The following is a 21855-nucleotide window of genomic DNA, read 5'->3' as shown; positions in this document are numbered from 1 at the left end:
ATCGAATCGACGTCTATCGACGTCGATAGACGTCGATTCGATGGGTCATTTCTGGCTGGGCAGCTATCAGCCGGGGTAGAGAAATCCTGCTTCTCTGTCTCCGTCGAGTGCGTATCGACGACCGACTGATTTCCAAGTCATCTCTACAGCTATCAGCCGAGGTAGAGAAATCTTACTTCTCTGTCTCCGTCGAGTATGTCTCGGCGGATTCATCGTTTTTGATCGATCCATACAAACAAGCTTACCGCCGGGGTAGAGGATCCGTTCTCTGCCTCCATCGAGTGCTTCTCGGTTGCCGGCTCGATCCGAATTCATTCCTCCGCCGGGGTAAAGACTCCGTTCTCTACCTCCGTCGAGTGCGTCTCGGCCACGGTCTTACATACAGGTCTCTCAACTCGTATGGTGGGGATGGTTCGCTTGACGAAGTCGAAAGTTGTTCAGCTTGAGGCCGCTAGGATTGCTGCAATCGAAGGATGTTCTGTGAGAGCGAAAGAGACAATAGTAGCGCATAGCGCATACGTATCATACTGTAATTTAAGAATCCACAATTTCCATAATACATTTACAATATATATATATATTGTAAATATATTGTAGAAATTGTATATAATATTAGGGTGGCAATTTTTTTGGGTCAAAAATATGATTTTAAGTCTCACCCCTTAAATTTGTTCTACGAACTCTCAAATAAAAAAACCCTTGAAGAGCAGGCGCTGTAACTTAATATTTAGAGGTCGCTCAAAGATTATATACAAAAAGATTATATACTTAAAAGATTATATACAAAAGTTTTCAAAATTAAAAAAAGTATACGGTGGCATTATGTTGCATGAAATCTGTTTAAGAACTGAAAGTTCAATAAAAGATGCTAGTGAAAACATTGAGTCATAGGATTATAAAAGAGTTAAAAGTTATAAAATATAGAAATGATTACAAGATTATATAAAAGATTATATACAAAAGTTTTCAGAAATAGAAAAGGGTTAAAAGTTATAAGATATAGAAAGTCATTAGATATAGGAAGTCATTAGATATAGGATTATAAGATATAGAAAAAGTTAAAAGAATGAGTATATATTTATATTAATGTTAACATGTTAATGTGATAAAGTTTATTTTAAAAGTTGATATAAGATGATATATGTGTTTAACATTTTAATAAACTACTTGCTATTACTCATTATGTGAAATAAAATAAAAAATATCAAAAATCCAACTGCCAAATTAAATTTTCGAGAAATAAAATCGAACATTTAAATTACGAACAACCTTACTTTTACAACCGCGAACTGAACACTTAATTCTGCTCGTAGATTTACAACGCAGAGAAAATTCCATATTAATAAAAATACAAAGCCAGTAACGCAAAACCAGTACGACCGCACGTCAAGCCTGTACAATGCCACGAGATCCGTACCATGCAGTGCTTTCACTTTCGACCACCAGATGTCATGGCGACGAATGTCAGATCCCAATAACGTACTTCATTTTGCACTTCTGAACACCGTATCTGTTCCTTCGCGCCTTCTTCGAACCCAGACCCGCCGAGAGCTGAATCCGCGCTTCGGAAGACAGGTTGTTTTATACCTAAATTTTTGTTTAAATTAGCCAATTAGTAATTAGTCGCTAAAAATTAATAATTACGTAAAAATTAATAATATTTAGGTAAAAGTGAATTACGCATTACTCACAAAATTGATAATTTGTCAGAGAAAAATTTCTTTTGCAAATTGGTAATTAGTAGAAATAAATTCTTTATTAAAATAATTAATAGCCAATCAAAAATATAAATTACTTATGTCTCTTGATTTTTAAAGATATTAATTAATTTAATATAATAAATAATTTAATTATTGCATTAAAAATAATGGTTAAAAATAATTATGTTAATGTTATATGTATTGTATATAGATATATATACAAACTTTAATTTTTTACAAATATATACATATATGTGTATTTATATCTGCATAACATAGAGAATTGCAATAATAACATTAAATATAATAATAGTTATAATATCAAACTATTGTCTCCTATTTTTGAAATTAAATAAATACGTATGATTAAATGTGGCAACCCATGTGGCAACTTATCTCGTGGAAACGGAGCCCCTCCCCTGCTTACATAAGCTAACTGTTAATTTTCGGCATTGCCCACTTGGAACCGAGCAAAGTCCGCAATGTGATAATAGTTGCTGACATTGCCATCGCTGGATGGGCAGTGTTAACTTTGCTCACATCAAACCGAGCAATGTCCGCTAATAAACTACTTTACCCAGTCATGTTGTGCAATGCTGATATTGCCCGTAACACACACACACACACACACACACACACACACGCACGCACCACACATATATATATATCATACTATTATATAAAACCCGACTGTTTGTCTGTCTGTCTGTCCGTCCGTTTGTCCGCGAACTACTCATTCGTTAGTGGACCGAATTTTTACCAAAAGTATATGAAGTAGGGGTAGAATTTTCCGGGGAGTGCCATGATGTGTATAGTTTTTCGTTACCGATTTTCTGAAAACCGGTTTTTCTAATTTTTTCAAATTTTTCGGAAAATAACTGATCGAATCTCAAAAAATTACATATGAAACAGGGGTAGAATTTTCCGGGGAGTGCTATAAAGTGTATAATTTTTTAGAGAGAGAGAGAGAGAGAGAGAAAGAGAAAGAGAGAGAGAAAGAGAGAGAGAGAGAGAGAGAGAGAGAGAGAGAGAGAGAGAGAGAGAGAGAGAGAGAGAGAGAGAGAGAGAGAGAGAGAGAGAGAGAGAGAGAGAGACTATTTGCGTGTCTTATTACATATGTCCTTCGGGGCGAAGCCCGGGTAACCAGCTAGTATATATATATATATATATATATATATATATATTATATATATATAAAACATTAACATAATAATTTTTTTAAAACCACGATTAACTGCAATAATTAAATTGTTTACATTAAACCATTAATAATTTATAAAATAAGTAATTTACCTGAGACTAATTATTCATTATTGAAAAGATTAATAATTATTTCCCACTAATTATTAATTTTCAAACAAGTAGTAATTTATTTTTGACAAACTATTAATTATTTTAATAAAATATTTAAAAAATTTATTTTTACTAATTACCAATTTAAAAAAAATTTAATTTAGTTTTACCTAAATACTATACTCATTTTCACGTAACTAGACATTTTTCTTTGAGGAATTACCAAATTTTTAAGTAATGCGTAATTCACTTTTACCTAAATATTATTAATTTTTATATAATTAGTAACTTTTTGTGACTATTTACTAATTTGCTAATTCAATAAAAATTGAATTTGTTATTGCTAATTTCGTGAATAATTAAAAAATAAAAAATGGAAATTTTTTGTCGATCCTTGATTAATACTACCACTTAGGTTGGATTTTTGGATATACAATATTGCGCGTGTACTTGGCGCCTTTTTTTACCTTCTTTGAAAAAGGTAATTTTGTACTGTTCTTGTATTACATAACAGTTATAGTATTCCATATTTGCTGAGTATATTGCTTAAAAATGTTTAACATACTAAAAAAAGAATAATAGCATTAAAAAATTGTATTTTTATAAAGAAAAGATAAAAAAGTCGTTAAGTGCATGCGTTAGTATGAAAAACTGTTACATATGAAAAATATGTTGTACAAAATTGTCTTAATATATCTAATCAAAAATATAAAATAATTGTGCATTGCAACTTAAATGGTATTTCTATAAGAAGAATATTTAGGTAAATAATAAATGTTGCTTAACATTTCATAATTTAAAAAATGTTAAAAATATAAAAAACACGCGTTTAAAGTATATGCCATAAAAGTTGGCAAGACTGACTGTAACGGTCGTCTCTCAATGGACAGAATAAAAATAAAGGCAAGACCAAGGAGACTGCCGAGGGAACTGAGGGTCGTCGATTAGAAGTAGGCAAACTTGAAGCGCCAAATATTTTCAGGTAGCGTACGGCCGGTTGCGAGGGACCTCGGCCTACTCCAAGAAAACTGCTGTAATTCCGTTATATTGCAAATTTCAATAAAACGTTACAGATACACAAGACCCCAAACATTAAGAAAATGCAAAAAAATTTGATTTTTTGAAATCATTATAGTGGTTTCCCTTATATAACTCTTAAACTACAAGAGATAGAAAAAAATAGATGTTAAAAAAAAAAAAGTTTAAATAGTAAGTTATGGTCTACAAAGTTTGTTTATACCACTTTGTAGACCTTGACTTACTATTGAACTTTTATTCCAAACAGTTTTCTCTACTTCTTGTAGTTTAAGAGTTATACGTGAAAAAGTAAAAGCGTGTTTTTTACTTTGATATTAAAAATTATACTTTTAAGGGAGACAGGGCTCGAATAAAGCATACCGTTATTCATGTATTAAGGCACTCTATACCACAAAAGTTCATTAAAATCGAAAAATTCGGATTGTTCCTTTGTGAGTGCCGCTCTTTAAGCCTATTCGACAATAGACGCATAACACAAAACGCAAGCCGGAAGATGAAATCAACCGTCTTTCTGCGAGTCTGCGTTTTGTGGCCTGCGTAGTCCTTACGACCGGGAAATAATCACGCTGCAGCTCACGTTGCGGCTAGCGTTTTGCGTTTTGTGTCCATTGTGGAACAGACTTTAGCTGGCCGTATGTCAGTGAGCCGTGCGCCTGGTAGTATACGTGAGCGCACACTACGGCTGCGTTCGGGGAGCGCGCTATTAGCGCTATTGCATCATTCTATCTTTTTATCACTCATCAGGTATAAAACAAGGATATAATAAACAAATAGCGCTAATAGCGCGCTCTGCGACGTCTACACCAGGCCGGCTAAAGTCTATTCTACAATGGACGCAAAACGCAAAACGCTAGCCGCAACGCAAGCTGCAGCGTGACGATTTCCCGGCTAAAGAACGGCACTGAGTTGATTGACTTTACTCAATAATTACTGCTTTATTAAGCATTATAGAAAGAAAATGGCTCAGGACACAATTTTTTATAAGGAATATCGCTGTGTAAATAGTGGGCGCGAATTAAATGACACCCTGTATATTTAAGATTGACCATCAGCCATTGGTTCTCATCCACTGTTTCGATACGTGTTTAATCCCTATAAATTATTTAAATTGTTCATTTATAAGACTAATTTTACATTTCTGCTTAATTTGATAATAATTGTAGTGTAATTTTATCAGTTTGATCTAACATGTTCTAATAAAGACTAATTAAATCGAAACGTAAACGTTTGTTATTCTACTATTTAATAAATTATTTGCTCGTTATTTGCTCGTAGATTAGCTGTACAATCTGTACATTATTTATATTTAATTGAAATAAATAAGTATTTAATGCGAAAAAACTTAGCGCAGCTAGACCAAGCCGACGGCCGAAATAAGTGAATATGATGAACATGTGCGATACATATGTGTGCCATATTCAGATGTAAATTAGAAACATTATGTACTTTCATTGTCTTATTATATTTCAAGATTTATGAGCGCCACGTGGCAGCGTCACCTAAACATTCTTCTTGCGGAAATTAACACCATTTAAAGTTGCTATAAAAAAGTGGAATAACAATTACCGCCGTATTGTTTCTTGAAAAAATCTAGATACAGCCTTCCTTGATTTTCCATTGTTATGTCACGCACGTAACACTTGTTCTCACTCGTTATAACTAGATATCAGATTTTTTATATACAGATTAGTGGAAAAGAGCAATTAATAACTAAAATTATGCTATTTATAATATCCAACATATTCATACTGCAACATATGTTAGGTAGAAATATGTTGGATATTATAAATAACATAATCTTAGTTATTAATTGTTCTTTTCTACCAATCTGCATATAAAAAATCTTATGTCTAGTTATAACACTGTTGATAATTTTCTCGCAGCTTGCTCGCTCGTTCGCTACATCGTAGCGAGTGTAGTGTCTCAACACAACAGCAGTAATGTCAGTTTCGGCAGTTTCATAGTGCTGCGGTTTCGAGCCTGCGCCCTTCAGCATTTTTCCCCCCCTCTACTTACGCACGCGGGAACGAACTCGTCACACCGCGGCTCGGGTGGGAAATCTGAACGCAGCCCTAACAGAGTTATCTAATGGCGTTTTCGATTTGCGACTCAAACCGACTCGGGTCTCGGATCGCATCATGTATACAGGACTCTAGCATCATTGACGTGGAATACATACATATCTGTGTATGTATTCCACGTCCATTGATGCGACCCGAGTCGGGTCGAGTAGCAAATCGAAAACGCCATAAGTTACCTTATGCAGAGAATCTTATTCGTCTGCAATGCGCATGCGTCAATATCGTCCATTATTGTATGTATTAGTTTGCTATATGAACCAGCTAGATAGGCGACCATGGCAACAATGATATCGGAGTATTCGGATTATGCGAGTTGCAGACACACACACAATGGCTGCATTCCCTTTGGACGCTTTCGTACTGAAAGCGTATTCTATCTTTATTGCACATTATATGTTAAAGAAAGATAGAATACGCTTTCAGCACGCAAGCGTCCAAAAGGAACGCAGCCAATATATATATTCCCCTTCCATTTATATATATATGTTCTACAGCTACGTCCCGCGGCTTCCCTTCGTTTTGTACGTTACTGCGCATATGCCTAACAGACTATCAAATGGTCAAATAAAGAGAGGGGCATCTTACAGCACTTAGCTGTAGTCCGTTGCTTCCTCCTGCTTGCAGACGAATAAGATTCTGTTATCTTTCATGCGCGCGCGCGCGTGTGTGTGTGTGTGTGTGTGTGTGTGTGTGTGTGTGTGTGTGTGTGCGTGCGTGCGTGCGTGCGTGCGTGCGTGCGTGCGTGCGTGCGTGCGTGCGTGCGTGCGTGCGTGCGTGCGCGCGCGCACGTAGATAGCAAAAATCGGTGTTTAAAATGGGTATTGTTTTTGATAAAAATATATATGATCGAATATATTTACATGTAATGATGAGTGCACATATGAGCAATTGTACACGCGCTCGTATTATATGTACAGCATTTCTACACTGAAAAAAAAAATTACTCAATCTAAATAAATATAATAATTCAAATATGATATAGTCACATTAAGAGGTTGTTTATCAGATTGTAATAAGCAATGACTTACTTTAAATGTATATATAGTCAAAATAAAGAAAGATTTTATTCAACGTAAAATAATTTTAAAACAAATAACAAATAACTTTTATTAAGATAATATTTACTCAAACTGAGTAATTCATTATTTAAAATTGAAAAATCTCATATTATTAAAATAAGAAAATAGGTTTAAATAAATATTTGTTCAAACCAATTTTTTAATTTGCTTAATTATAGTATGCTATTTTGTAAAGGCTGTTTGACTCAAATTAAAAAAATATTTGTTTGAAATTAATTTTAAAACAAATAACAAATAACTTTTATTAAGATAATATTTACTCAAATTGAATAAATTCTTTAAAATTGAAAAATCTGATATTATTGAATTAAGAAAAAAGATTTAAATAAATATTTTTTCAAATCAATTTTTTAATTTGCTTAATAATAATATGCTATTTTGTAAAGATTGTGTGATTCAAATACAAAAAAAATATTTATTTGAAATTAGTTTTGTACCCAATAATAAATAACTTTTATTAAGATAATATTTACTCAAATTGAACAAATTCTTTAAAATTGAAAAATCTAATATTATTGAATTAAGAAAATAGGTTTAAATAAATATTTTTTCAAAGAAATGTTTTAATTTGCTTAATAACAATTAATATGCTATTTTGTAAAGATTGTTTGACTCAAATACAAAAAAATGTTTATTTGAAATTATTAAATCTTTATAAGAACTCTTTAATAAATATTATTTGGTTTTAAATGTTAATTTAATGTTAATTTTTTTATAATGAGTTTTTCCATATACACGGAATTTCGATATCAGTCGATATTAATTGGCGACGAATGTATCTTTGATAACGCGAAATATCGATAAAAGTAATATATGCTGAGCGACTCGACTAATGGCATCTGCGTACAGGACGCGGAAACGTTTGCCGCGTGAACTCGAGAGTTAGACAAAAAAGCATCGCAAGCCACGCTGCCACGATCGTCGTTAGTCGAGAAAAGTGAACCATCACATAACCAGTACAATCGAGCACGGTTAACGTGAGGTAATAAGCGAAAGCATTTCGACGCATCGTGTTTCTATTTTCATCAAATGTGCAAGATTATATACGCGTAACACGAAAGCTATATACGCGTGCGACATAAAGTGACGAAAATTGAATGCGCGAGCCACCAAGGGCAAATACACAAAGACTTGCAAACCGCGATTTTTTTGTGAGCAAGGTAAGCAGACATTTTTCAGCATTTACTACGTTTACGCGAGCATTATTTTTGTAGCAACTTATGATAATTCTGCTAGAGACCCCCGTTTACGTGGAATAAATTATCGTGTTACGATAATTTTGAGTAAGTTACTACAGAAGTAACGCTCGCGTAAACGTAGTAATTGTTAGAGCCATGGCACGTACATTGCCGCAGCCTCTTACACTGAAAAAAAAATTTAGATCCAAGAAAATATTTATTTAGATAGTGCCAATGACTTATTTACTTAAGGGGATGCTGGAGACAGGTCTGTTTTACCGCGAAATTTTCAGACACACTAATCTTTTGATTGATTTCACCGAATTAAAAATTTTTTGTCCAGAATTAAAGTATGGACGATAACGAAGACCGCAGACACCATTTGCGTATGAAAAACGAAAAGACATTAGAAAATTACAGTTTTATTTTCGATTCTGCGGTCGACTCATGACAACATTTGCTGCACATAAAAGTTTTAGACTGTGTACGTATACAAAAACCTGGCAGCTGTCTCGGAAATACAATAAAGAAGAATCCTGCGCTTGCAGAAATGAGCTACGAGCTTTAGTATAAGAGAAAAGTGAGTTTGAAAATTTCATATGCACATGTTACGCGTCTCCCTGAATTCAGCCAAAAACATACAAATCAGTATAACGAGTAGCCCTAGAGCAGGCGCTCTGTATGTATGTGTAAGAATCGGTGAGCACTTCTTTATCGACGCTGATCAAGTTCGCCTGCGGCTCCAGCTAGCATCCCCTTAATATAATACACATATTTATTTAGAATTAGATATTTTTACTTAATTTAAGTAAAGATATCTAATTCTAAATAAATATGTGTATTATATTAAGTAAATAAATCATTGGCACTATCTAAATAAATATTTTCTTGGATCTAAATATTTTTTTTAGTGTACGCCAGCTTACGTAAGAATCGCTTTACGCGACACGTAAGCCAATCGTACAGCAACACACATAGAAAAACGTAACATAACGCACGTATAACGTATTGGCACGTTACGTTACGTTTTTCTAAGGCGATTCTCTCGTAAGCTGGCATAAGAGGCTGCGGCAGTGTACGTGGCCTGGCCCTTACTTGTCTTGAATCGCGGGATTAATTGTATTAAATGCATATTGTGCGTAGTTTTTTACTGAAGATCCAGTGTATTGGGCACATGTGTGCCTTTCTACTGATAGACTCGAATGCTTTTTCTATCGAATCTGTAAGTAAGAAGATAGCAAACATGGCTGACGACGAAGTGAAGGAAATACTACGAGATTTGGATTTAGAAAATCTGATTGATACATTTACAAGTAAGTAATCATTGTTCATTTAGAACTCGTGCTAATTGTAAGATACATTTCTGTATACTAAATGTAAAATTTTATTTTTTTTAGAAGAGCGAATTAATATAAAAGCATTAAAAAAAAATTTGACAATACCTATGATTAACGAATTAACCCAAACAATAGGTAATAGAGCCATTTTTATTGAATATTGGCAACGTAATTTTAGTAAACCATTAAAAAGTTCAGAAAATAAAGAAAAAGATGCACAGCCTATATTTAAAAAAAGGATAAAATAAATTTTTTGCTTTTAAAAGTTTTGGAATGAATTTATAAGTTCTTATTGTTTATTTATATGTTACATATATACTATTCTGCCATATTTATATTTAAACTTCCAGAAATTAGATAAAAACTCTGATACAGATTCAATTACTACTTCAACTACTGAAGAAGAAACTTAGTTGAAGAGAGACATTTGTTTAGTACAAAATTCAGAACTTGTTAAAAAATCTCTTCTATCAATAAAGGAAATTCTTTCAAAACAAAAATTAGGTTTAAGAATCGTTACAGCTTATAGAGAACAAATATTTGTTTTACATATATAAAGTTCTTTCAATTTACAGTTCCTTTAAATTACAGTTAATACTTAATTTCTAAGTTCTTTAATATAAGATTTTTGAAAAAAGTTCATTTTGAGTTCAAAATAAAATTATTATTATGTATAAACGTTTACATATAAGTTTGTACCTAAAGAATATTAATAAATAGTGTAATAATTATAGAAAATAAACGCAATAACTTATTTATTTCAAACTGTACCTTTTTCGTACTATATAATGACTAATATTGATAGTGATTGATTAATTGTCTATATTATATAAAATTTTGTATATTATTGTTTTATATAATTGATATATATAATACATATATTAATTACGACATGTAGAAAGTTCTGTAATAATTAAAATTGACCTCAAATTAATTTTATATTGATTTATCATAATTTATCATAATTTTATATTGATTTATTATTATTTTATATTGATTTATCATGATTTAAATTGATTTATATTGATTTCATATATGCTTATTAAGGCTGCGTTTTGATATTAACTGCCAGTACTGAAAATTTATAGTGTACGTGACGTAAATGATAAATCAATATAAAATAATGATAAATCAATATAAAATTAATTTGAAGTCAATTTTAATTATTTTAGATAATAATGTATTATATTTTAATAAATATTTATTAAGTTTATGAAATATTTATCGAAAACCATCTTACTATTTTGTGCAATAAATCAAACATTAATTTGAAAGGAGATAATGCTTCTTCATTTTTAGATTTCGGATGCTCAGTTTTAAGTAAATATTAAGTCCATTTAAAGTCTATGCAAGAGTTTTTCATAAAACGATTAATTGAATTTAAGTTAATATTTTGTTACTAAAACAAGCGTTTCTGAAGATTTAATTTGTGAATAGTTCAAATTAAACAACTGTTTATTCAAATGTGGTAAACAGTTACTCAATTTTAGTAGCGCAACATTAAAAACCAGTACATAGAATATTTATATAAATAAATATTTTCTACATTTTACTTTACATATCTCGTATATAATAAATGATTTGTTACTTTTCAGGAGACAGTATCTCATTCTGAACCATATTTTAATTTAATTTAAAGTACTGTTTATTCAAATGTGGTAAAGAGTTACTCAATTTTAGTAGCGCAACATTAAAAACCAGTAGATGGAATATATATATAAATAAATATTTTCTACATTTCACTGTACATATCTTGTATATAATAAATAATTCATTACTTCTCAGCAAACAGTATCTCATTCTGAACAATATTTTAATTTGATTCCAAATAATTGGCCATTGGTACTATGTGACTGAATTATTTACTCAAAACAAATTTTTTTTTTATTGAACACTTTTTTTTTCAGTGTATACAATTTCGTGGTGTAGAATTCATTAAATGAAAATGTAGTGATTGTTTTAAAACCTTTCAGCTTTTATTAAACCGCTCAAACACAGCTATTTCGACAGACGTTTTAAAAACATTCATTTATCGCTTCTAAAATATTTCCCGCAGTTTCCTGGTTAAATAAACACTGTTTCCTTCTTATTTCATTCTTAAATAAGGTGACCAAACATGTTTTACAATGCCTTTCAGGTGAAAAATGGTGATTTTTACACCCCCCCTCCTTTCAAAAATTTTGTTTGTCGAATAATCTGTTGCGTCTATATAGTAAATCTAATAATTGTGTTACCGTTTAGTTAAGGAAAAAACATACTGAATATGAATACACATAAGTTTTAAATCTGATATGTCTGGTACTTTCGTCTATTAAAATTGAAAATCTACAATTTCGAATATTTTTAATAACTTTTTCAACTTTGCATTTTGTAATTAGCCGGGTAACAACATTTTTGCACTTATCTCGAGCCAGTGGAAAATCTGACACAACTTCAGGATTTATGTAGATATTTTTTAATAGTAGAATTAAATAATTCGCGTAATAAAAAGTAAATATTATGCTCAGCAAAAAATGCTGCTAATTTTATTTTAGCGTGTTTAACTTTATCTTCAGAACAAAAAATGAGCCTCTACTATCCTCGGTATCTGCAAAATCAATATTTAAATTTTCTAATTTTTTATTTCTTATAATGACTCCTTCTCTCTTTTATATTAGAATCCATATGCTTATAATTGTGTAACCAAAAAATCTTACCTAATTTATCTACTTATCTAACCTCATCCTGTCAGTAAATTCCGTCAAGAAATTATGCCGCACATGTATATCCACGTCACTGTTCACCGTTACGTAAAGCCACGCATATGCCACGCATATGCCTGTTACCATGCAGCCTGGCTCGAATCGCAACACGAAACCGGTATATTCATAGTCGGATCTTATATTTAAAACCGTCTTAAGTACGATTTTAAGATGTTATAAACCAATCACAGAGCCATATTAGCATCTTAAGACATTACCTAAGACGGTCTTGAAATAAGATCCGGTTATGAATACCGGCCTCATCAGTCTTAACCTCTGAGATATCTTCTTCTTCTTCTTCTTAAATTTTTTGGCTCCTGCCGCCCAACGGCGGACAATACGGCCAGATATTCCCCTGTTTGATTATCAAAGTCTGAATCACCGTTAGCGTGGCAAAGTCTAATTGGAGATCACTAAAAGTCTGAGTGCGAATCAATGCAGACAGTAACAGTCGCAATACTAAAAAAAATTTTCCTTCCGGACAAAACACGTCCGAACTGGTCCGCGCACGTTGAGCGAATGAACCTCTGAGATATAAGTATGTACACTGGAAAGGGCACTGGTTCGGCCATAGACTTAAAAAGAGATAGATGGACCATAAGCTCCGAAAACATTCGGACGCTCGACAGCACACGGACACACATGTGCGACACGGATCACGGATGTGTCTCCGCTTGTGGTGTGCAGCATGTGGAGGGGATGCTAGCGCATCAAAGCTAGACTACCCCATAATCAGAGGCCGGTATTCATAATCAGATCTTATGACCGTCTTAAGTAATATCTTAAGTTGCTAATACGGCTCTGTGATTAGTTAAGATTGTACTTAAGACGGTCTTAAATATAAAGAGTCTTGCCATACGGTAACAGACTTTTGATTGGTCCGCCATTTCTCCTCAAAAGCAAGAGAAACAGAAAGAGAAAGAAATATAAGAGAGAAAGAGAAAGCGATATAAATGTATATCTGATATAAAATAACGTACTCCTCTCTTATATATATCCTTCCCTCTGGCAGGATTTTCGCTGAGGAAATCGCCTGATGGCCAGATTCTGATTATAAGGATCTCTAATCAAAGCGAAGGCACATCCGTGTGCTGTCGAGTGTCTCGAATGTTTCCTTCTTCTTCCTCTGATATTGGCTCTCAAGCAGTTCTGCTCCAAAAACAGTCAGGACGAACCAATAGTCGTGACCTGAATGTTTCCGAATCTAACCGAAGTTTGTCGAAAAGGACATTTCCAGCCTCTTGCGTTGATTTCAGGGGTGGGCAAAGTGGTGACCAATCACCGCTTTATATCAGTTAGTTATATATCTATTACTTCCGGAAAAGCAAGACGATGATTGGTCACTTCTAACCACCTTTTGTAATTCCAATGCCGACAGTATCGGAAAATACGCGATATATCTGTTCTCAACAAAAATATTAACTATTATAAGTCTTTGGAAACGTCTCAACTACAAAATTGTGTTATTAAAAATGTAATATTCTATTTAAAAAATTGAAGGTGACTTTTATGACCTTGAAAATAGATTTTTTTCGAAAATTAATTTCACCATATATTTGCCCCCTCCAGATCATACAACTTTTGTTTGAAACACTTCTTTCTAAAATTGAAAAAAATAAAAATTTTGAGGGATAATCGTTTAAAATGGGACACCTTGTATAATACATACAGGGTGAGAAAAAAGTCTGGAACCGGTAAAATATCTCGAAAACAAGACATTTTAGGAAAAAATGTTTTATACATAAGTTGTAGGGCTTCAACAAATGCATCAAACGGTGGTACTTATTTGACCTTGAGCGTAAGTATGGAGGAGCTTTCAAAGTCAACTTTAAAATTTTAAAAGAAAACCCCCCAGTTTTTATTTAATATTCTTGTAGCTGACATCGAGAGCTTTTTAAAACACTATCAATAAACTTCTTTCGGTTGAGTACTTTTCGAGATATGAGTTGACAAAGTTCAAGTACCGCCGGCATTAGCATTAGCCAAGTTGTACCGCGTGGAGGTTGCACAGTCGGGTTTACATCTTATTGTGTGTGTCTGTGTGTGTGTGTGTGTGTGTGTGTGTGTGTGTGTGTGTTATATCAACATATCAACGGTTATTAAACTACAAAAGCTTGAAAGAAAAAAAGCCCCTGAGCGTGGAGTTCAGCTGCTTATCGCCAGAGATGCCGACGCTTGCTAGCGTATCCCTATCAACAGCGTGGTGCCGGCGCTTGCTAGCGTGAGTTTATGGGGCTTCTTAAAAGATCATGTTTATAAAACAAAACCTGCGAGCGTCAAAGAATTGAGAAGCAGAGAATAACTGATGAAATAAGTTTAATAACCGTTGATATGTTGATATAACACACCCACGCACACACACACACACACACACACACACACACACACACACACACACACACACACACACAATGAGGTGTAAATCCGACCGTGCAACCTCCACGCGGTACACCTTGGCTAATGCTAATGCCGGCTGTACTTGAACTTTGTCAACATATCTCGAAAAGTACTCAACCGAAAGAAGTTTATTGACAGTGTTTTGAAAAGCTCTCGATGTCAGCTACAAGAATATTAAATAAAAAGTGGGAATTTCCATTAAAAATTTTTAAGTTGACTTTGAAAGCTCCTCCATACTTACGCTCAAGGTCAAATAAGTACCACCGTTTGATACATTTGTTGAAGCTCTACAACTTATGTATAAAACATTTTTTCCTAAAATGTCTTATTTTCGAGATTTTACCGGTTCCAGACTTTTTCCGCACTCTGTATATTGCTTAGGGGAACTATAGTTCCATTATACTTAGTATGCATGAGACTCGTGTGTGTGTGTGTGTGTGTGTGTGTGTGTGTGTGCGCGCGCGCGCGCGCCCGGGTGCGCGCGTCTTAAGTTTATAACATCTCGTTGCTAATTGTAAGGCACGCGTGGCAAGATGGAGACAATTAATAGGCGTCGACAACAAAATCAGCCCGAAATGTGCAACTAAATCCCGGTTCTGTGGTAAAGTGTTTAGTCTTCTAATAAAAAACACTTTTTGACAGCAGTTTAAAAAAAAATAACTTATAACAATAATTGCACACAATTAATATACCATTTACGAACAACATTGTAATAAGCAGTAACAAAAGAGAAACCTGTGAGCCTATTCTGTAACTCTTAACGACAGTTTCGTTATCCTGAAAATCTATAGTTTACATTACATACACTATAGATTTTCAGTACTGACAGTGAATATCGGAACGCAGCCAGAATAGGCCCACTGAGAGTAGAGACGGTTCAATTTTATGGCTTTCACAAACCATAAAACTGAACCGGTTCGCAACAGAGAACGTTGGAAAACCGGTTTTCCAACAGACCGGTTTATCCTAAAGACGTTCTCAAACCGTCTTCCGAATTTTTCTATAGACATCTAAAAGTTATCTTTATAAGACATTTTTTGGAACATGTACAAGTATTTACAATTTAACATTATCAATTAATACATACAACGTAATCAATTTGGATATAGCATAACCTATAAAAAAAATTTACTGCCAGCTAATTTGGTACTCGCTATTTTGCATTGTTTAGTATCATAACAATACAATTAAAAAGAGAAACTGTTCGGAAACGTGTTTACAAGAAAAAAATACGAGACAGAAACTGGAATTAATTGAGAGAGTTACATCGGTATATCAATGATTTAATACTTACATAATTTTGCTAAACAAAACCGTAATCTCTGTTGTTTCAAGATTATTATCAAAGTTATGTAAATATTAAGTTATTTATATATACCGATTTATTAAGCAACACATTCTTCCCTTTCGTATTTTTTTCTTTGTTAAATTGTATTCTGTACTATTAATTTTTATTTTACAATTAATATATCTAAAAGTGATCTAAAATAAAAAAACGTCTATAAGATACTTCAAAAACGTCATAAATCGGGTTATAAGACGCCTCATGAACGTATTACCATCGCGACTGAGAAGAATATGACAGTCACCAATAAATGACAAAGTTTTTGGTCCTGGTAAAATATTTAGTCTTAAAAAAAAAACTTTTTGACAGTAGTTCTAAAAAAAGTAACTTATAACAATAATTGCCAGACAAATCAAAATACACCATTTACGAACAACATTGTAAAAAGCAATAACCTATGCAAAATATTAGTCCAACTTTATGTGTATAAAAAAACTAAATAATGTTACTATCAAAATGATGTTACGTCTAAACCCCGGGATACACAGGAATTTCTGGAAAACGAAGGAAAGGTTAGCTAGAGGTGGGGATATAGGAGGACGTAATACAGATACTTATGGCCTTGGCACATAGAAAAACTTAAGCAGTAAAACATTAGCAGTAAGAAAATCAACAGTTTGGATTTGCTACTACTTATGTTATGCTACTTACCTTAAAAGTTCTTGACTGTAATTGGCTGATTTGCTTTCTTAAGTTTTACTGCATGATTAAGTTTTTTTATGCCATGGTCTTTACTAATGTTATCTCGAGTAGGGGAGACCGGGGCGAAGTCGGCCCTTTTTTTCGGTGCCGATTTTTAACAACAAAATAAATCATTTTAGTGAAATATAGTATACCATTGTAAAGAGTGAACCCTTGGCTACAAAATTTATATAGGCATTTTTGGTCTACGTCGCTTTGTTCAACCGGTATAGAGTATAAACGACAAAGGTGCAAAAATCGAAAAGTCAAAATTCCCGGGGCGGAGTCGTGTCTTCATTCTCGGACTGGATTTTAAATAAAGATACATAATTTTGATCATAAAAAATAATAGAATACACTTTATTCATTGTTTTTTAGTAGAAAAATGGAAAGCGGAAAATAATTTCAGGAAAATCAATTTTCTTTTTCGCTAACAGTTAAAGCATGTAAAAACAGAGTCTGACGAGCGCACGCACTCGTTGTGTGCCTTACGCCTGCACGAAATGCACTGTTTTTCATCGGCTCTGTTTTCTATTATCTCCGAGCATACGCAGCACATATTATTTAGCTTTCTTGACTTCGTTTTGGCTTGGAAACGACTTCGCCCCGAACACAAGTTTTAGGTTTGGTCGCTTATAAAATAATAGAAATCAATGAAAAAATAAAAAAATTGCACTGGATTTGTGTTCAGCATGCATTACTCTTTAGAATCACTTAATTACTTTAAGATTCGGAGAGACAATAATACTTAAGATATTACAAACTTTCGACGCGGAAGAAATTTTACTTTCGACCTGCGAAAACACGTTTGCTTCGATAAGAATCACAACATGGCACGTAACCTCACTAAACTCCGTTGGTCACGTGGGCACCATAAGCCGCGCTTACAGTATTAATGGCGAGTTCACACAACATACAGATTTCGAGATAATTGAAAAAACGACTCCGCCCCGGGGCCGACTTCACCCCGGTCTCCCCTACACACATGGAGGCGCGTGGCTCGATCGACTCAAACGTACTTTTCCGATGGCTCAAATCCGGTTATGGGTCAACGTCCTTATGGAATGCTACGACGCTTATCGAGAGGGGTGTCGCGTCGATGCTATTTCAGGTCAAGGATTCTAATATCTATTACCTAGGATCGGACCATGTACGACTTGAGGGTGTAAGGAGCTGAGGGCGAGGTATTAATTTATAAGAACTAAATGGAAATTAAGTTTTCTTTAAAAACTAAATAATATAACATTTATTATAAAAGAAAAAAAGAATTTAAACACTAGCATTACAAGTTGAGAAATCTGGCAATTTATACGGATGATGTGTGTGAGTGTCGGATCGCAATTGTATGGAATTAAAATAAAAATGAGAAATAAAGTGTCGCGCTTAAATATAATTATATATTATAAATCTGCGGACTGGAGATAGACCGGGAGCTCGATAATTCCGGAAGTTGGTCGAAGGTAATCGGGGAATAAGATTCCAAAAACGGCAGTCTCTGCTGGAGTTTCTCAAGTTCCTCGGAAGAAACCGGAGAATAAGAAGGCTTCGAGAAAAGAGATGAATTGGGGGTATCGGGAAATACCCTATACATTAAAGGGAAATAAGAATGAATTTTGGTGAGGGGGAGAGTTTTCATGGTTGGGAACCGGGGGAGAAGATGGAGGGAAAGGAGGTGTACCGCATCTCGAAAGATTGTTATCCGCTCATTCGTACATGCGGAATTTGATCGTACGCTCGCCTGTTCCCGAGATTCCCTATGCGTTCGGCGACCGTTCAGGAGTTCCGCCGTCAGTTTGGTGGGATCACGGCGAATTGCGAGTCCACTAAAAATTTGCTCGATTGTGTATCGGATCGGAATTAATCTCCTTAGAAGAAATAAATAAAAAAAGAGGGAAAATGGATTATTATTCGCGACGTTACGATGTAATTCGAATTCAACCCTTCTGACCTTTTTGACTTTTCTGACTCTCCCGACTTTTTTTTTACTCTTCTGACTTCTTCACGAACAACATAAATTCATAACTTAGGAACATATTTAAATGGTTAATTTGTCTCTTAATTTCGGACAAAAGCGTGTTTCTATCTTGCGTATAACTTTTGACGCTTGCCCTAAGTATATTTGATTTTTATTATCTAGGAAATGGCTTATCTGCAACAGATAATATTCATCGTTCATAAGTATTATGATTTATTCTTGTATATAGTATTATATTATAAAAGATAATACATGCTAAGTTGTCATGCAAATATTTAATAGAACCTTTATTTTAAGATATATGTATATGTATACACACACACACACACACACACACTCGCACGCTCATATGTATATATACTATAAATATACTTAAGGTGATGCTGGAGCCGTCTGTTTTACCGGCATTTTTTGTCGGAACGTAGCGTCGTATTAATTTGACAGAATTAAAAATCCTTCTCCAGAATTGCAGTACATACATTAATGATTCAGGGGAACTCCGATTTTATATGGAAAACGAAAAAAAATTACGAAAGTACAGATTTCCTTATCCTACTTTTATCCTAATATGGCGTCTCGAGTTGCGGCGAGCTGTCAGCTCGTCACAAGATGTATTTCATATAAGAGATTCAGATATACCATTAGTACGAACGCGAAAACAAGTTCCCCTGAATTGCACAACAAGAAAAACATCGATAAACCCCCCAAATCAAGATTTGGAAGCGTAATATAAAAGTATGATATCGATGTGTATCGTGCGTATGTGTGCGTGCAATGTAGCGTGCTATCCTTGTCTTTATCTTTGTCTATACAAGGACAGATATGAGAAGTAAGTATGATATTTTGATTTACGGAATTTACCATATCAAGCTGATCCGTGGTTAATAATATTAATTAATGCTGCAGTTGTGCTAATTTCTCTAAAAACAATATACACATCTCTAATTAGTATATACGTATTCCAGATAGCACAATGACATCCTCGGGAAATCCAAAGGACATCCAGGACGGACAACACGGATATCCTGGGGATATCCCAATTAAATCCTAGGATATACTTTGGATGTCCTGAGGAAGAGCAAATGATACCCGAATACTAGTCCTCATGACATCCTGAGGATATCCTGTCAGACGTCTTGAGGACTTCTATGGGATACGTTATGGACATTTTTTTGGCGTCTAAAGGGAAAGATCCTCATGACATCCCGAGGATATCCTATCGGACGTCCTGAGGACTTTTATGGGATACGTTATGGACATTTTTTAGGCATCTGAAGGAAAAGATTCTAAAAGTGAAATCGAGCTATTAACCCAATCAGCAATAATTGTTTCATGTTTGGAAGATTTTTTTAATATACATTTTGATATTTCAAAAATATACACATCTTGCGAATGTCATGATTTTGCTTCGCCGGAGACCTGCTTATATTAGCCCTCAACTGAAATTTTCTTACGAGTTAGTCTTACCATTATGCGCCGCCTAGCGGCGTCGTTCCGAACTAGCACAATGACATCCTCGGGAAATCCGAAGGACATCCAGGACGGATAACACGGATATCATGCGGAAAAATGCGCTACCATGCAGCTTTCTTAAGAATATTTCATAATATTTCAAAAATATTTGAAAAAATGTTATAGAACCAATAATAAATTTAAAATATTTTTAAATATTTTGGAACGACATTATAAAACAATAAATATGTAGATTTAAATTAATATTTCAAAAATATATTTGAAATATTTAAGAAAATATTGTCTGGGTGATAAAGAAGAACATTTTTATAAATATTTTTAAAAGATTCTTAAAATATTCTTAAAAATGTTACCACAAAAGGTTTTTTAACTATTTTAAAATATTCCTAAAACCATTTTAAAATATTTCTTGCAATATTTTTATAGAAATATTCAGAAATATTTTTTGAAAACATTTTGTGCTGTACGGGAATATATTCAATTTGCTAATTCCCATTTAAGATCAAGTCGAGTGCTCTTTTTCTTGTATTAATTTATAGTACAAACAAAAAAGACAGGAAGCACATAGATCTCGATTCGGAGTCAGCAAATTCAATATACTACTATGTTTTTACTGTATTCAATGTATTGTAACTAATAACGTTAAACGAATTACTTAGCCAATGTGTTAAGTAAAAGATGTTAAAAGTATTTCTTTCTGCATTATTTGCAGTATTTTTTATATAATAGTAAAAATATGTAACTTGGTTTATATATAATTAATTCTTAAATACTGATTTTAAAAAATACAATATTTATAACTTTTTAATTAAAATATTTCATTACATTTTACTTTTAGAATTTAGTCAGAGTATAAAATATAAAAAAAAGAAAAAACGAATTATTTCACATTATTACTATACGGCATCGATGTTATAACTTCGGCGTAAATCAGACCGTGTAAACGTAGTCAATAATGATCTCAAATTACATAAACTTATAACTGTGTCCGTTAGTAATTTTATTCATCCAAAATAAAACAAATCTAATTTTTTAATTTGTTATACACGCGTATTGAGCTTTAAATGGGTATTAAAATTAACATAAACGTCTACAAATTGACATAGTTTAACCAACATATAAAATATAAACCGACATATAAATGCCACCAACAGTTATATAGTTATATATAGATATATATATATATATGGAGGGGTTAAAGCCATAGTGGTGTAAGTCACTTTTTTTAACCTATCGAGTTAAGTTCATAGATGCAGTCTACACATGCAGATATGTTGAAAAAAGAAGAAAAAAAAGTGGTCAAAAAAATTGACTTACACCACTATGGCTTTAACCCCTCCATATGTATATATCGCTCACTTGCTACAACAATGACATAACTAAAAAATTGTCATTTTTGAACTGTTTGCAAAAGAAGGGTGAAAATTCAATACACTGAATAAAGAGCTATAGCTCTAGATATTTTTGTTCCTCTACAATCAGTTATTGCTATTTTCACTCATTCCAAATACGTAAAAGATATCCTAAAATCATCCAA

General features: G+C 33.3%; 2 long non-coding RNA genes across 6 annotated transcripts; one reads left to right on the top strand and one right to left on the bottom strand.

Annotated features, from left to right (window-relative positions):
* Positions 1 to 389: 389 nt before the first annotated feature.
* LOC139784020 (uncharacterized) lies at positions 390 to 13320 on the bottom strand. Of its 4 annotated transcripts, none has more exons than XR_011721452.1 (4): positions 12666 to 13320; positions 12403 to 12583; positions 1418 to 1587; positions 390 to 460 (listed from the first exon to the last, which is right to left on the bottom strand). It is a non-coding gene; the product is annotated as an uncharacterized lncRNA (long non-coding RNA). The 4 variants fall into 4 exon arrangements; XR_011721454.1 differs by having other exon boundaries at positions 12403 to 12539; positions 12666 to 13319; XR_011721451.1 differs by having other exon boundaries at positions 12403 to 13310.
* Positions 8105 to 10448, top strand: LOC139784021 (uncharacterized). 2 transcript variants are annotated; one of them, XR_011721456.1, is made up of 3 exons: positions 8105 to 8351; positions 9513 to 9682; positions 9767 to 10448. It is a non-coding gene; the product is annotated as an uncharacterized lncRNA (long non-coding RNA). The 2 variants fall into 2 exon arrangements; XR_011721455.1 differs by having other exon boundaries at positions 9513 to 10448.
* Positions 13321 to 21855: the final 8535 nt, after the last annotated feature.

The sequence above is a fragment of the Temnothorax nylanderi genome, unplaced genomic scaffold, assembly GCF_030848795.1.
Source record: "Temnothorax nylanderi isolate EJ_2023f unplaced genomic scaffold, tnyl_v1.0 TNYL_tig0572_pilon, whole genome shotgun sequence".
NCBI lineage: Eukaryota > Metazoa > Arthropoda > Insecta > Hymenoptera > Formicidae > Temnothorax > Temnothorax nylanderi.
This window is presented reverse-complemented; position numbering and strand designations above follow the sequence as displayed.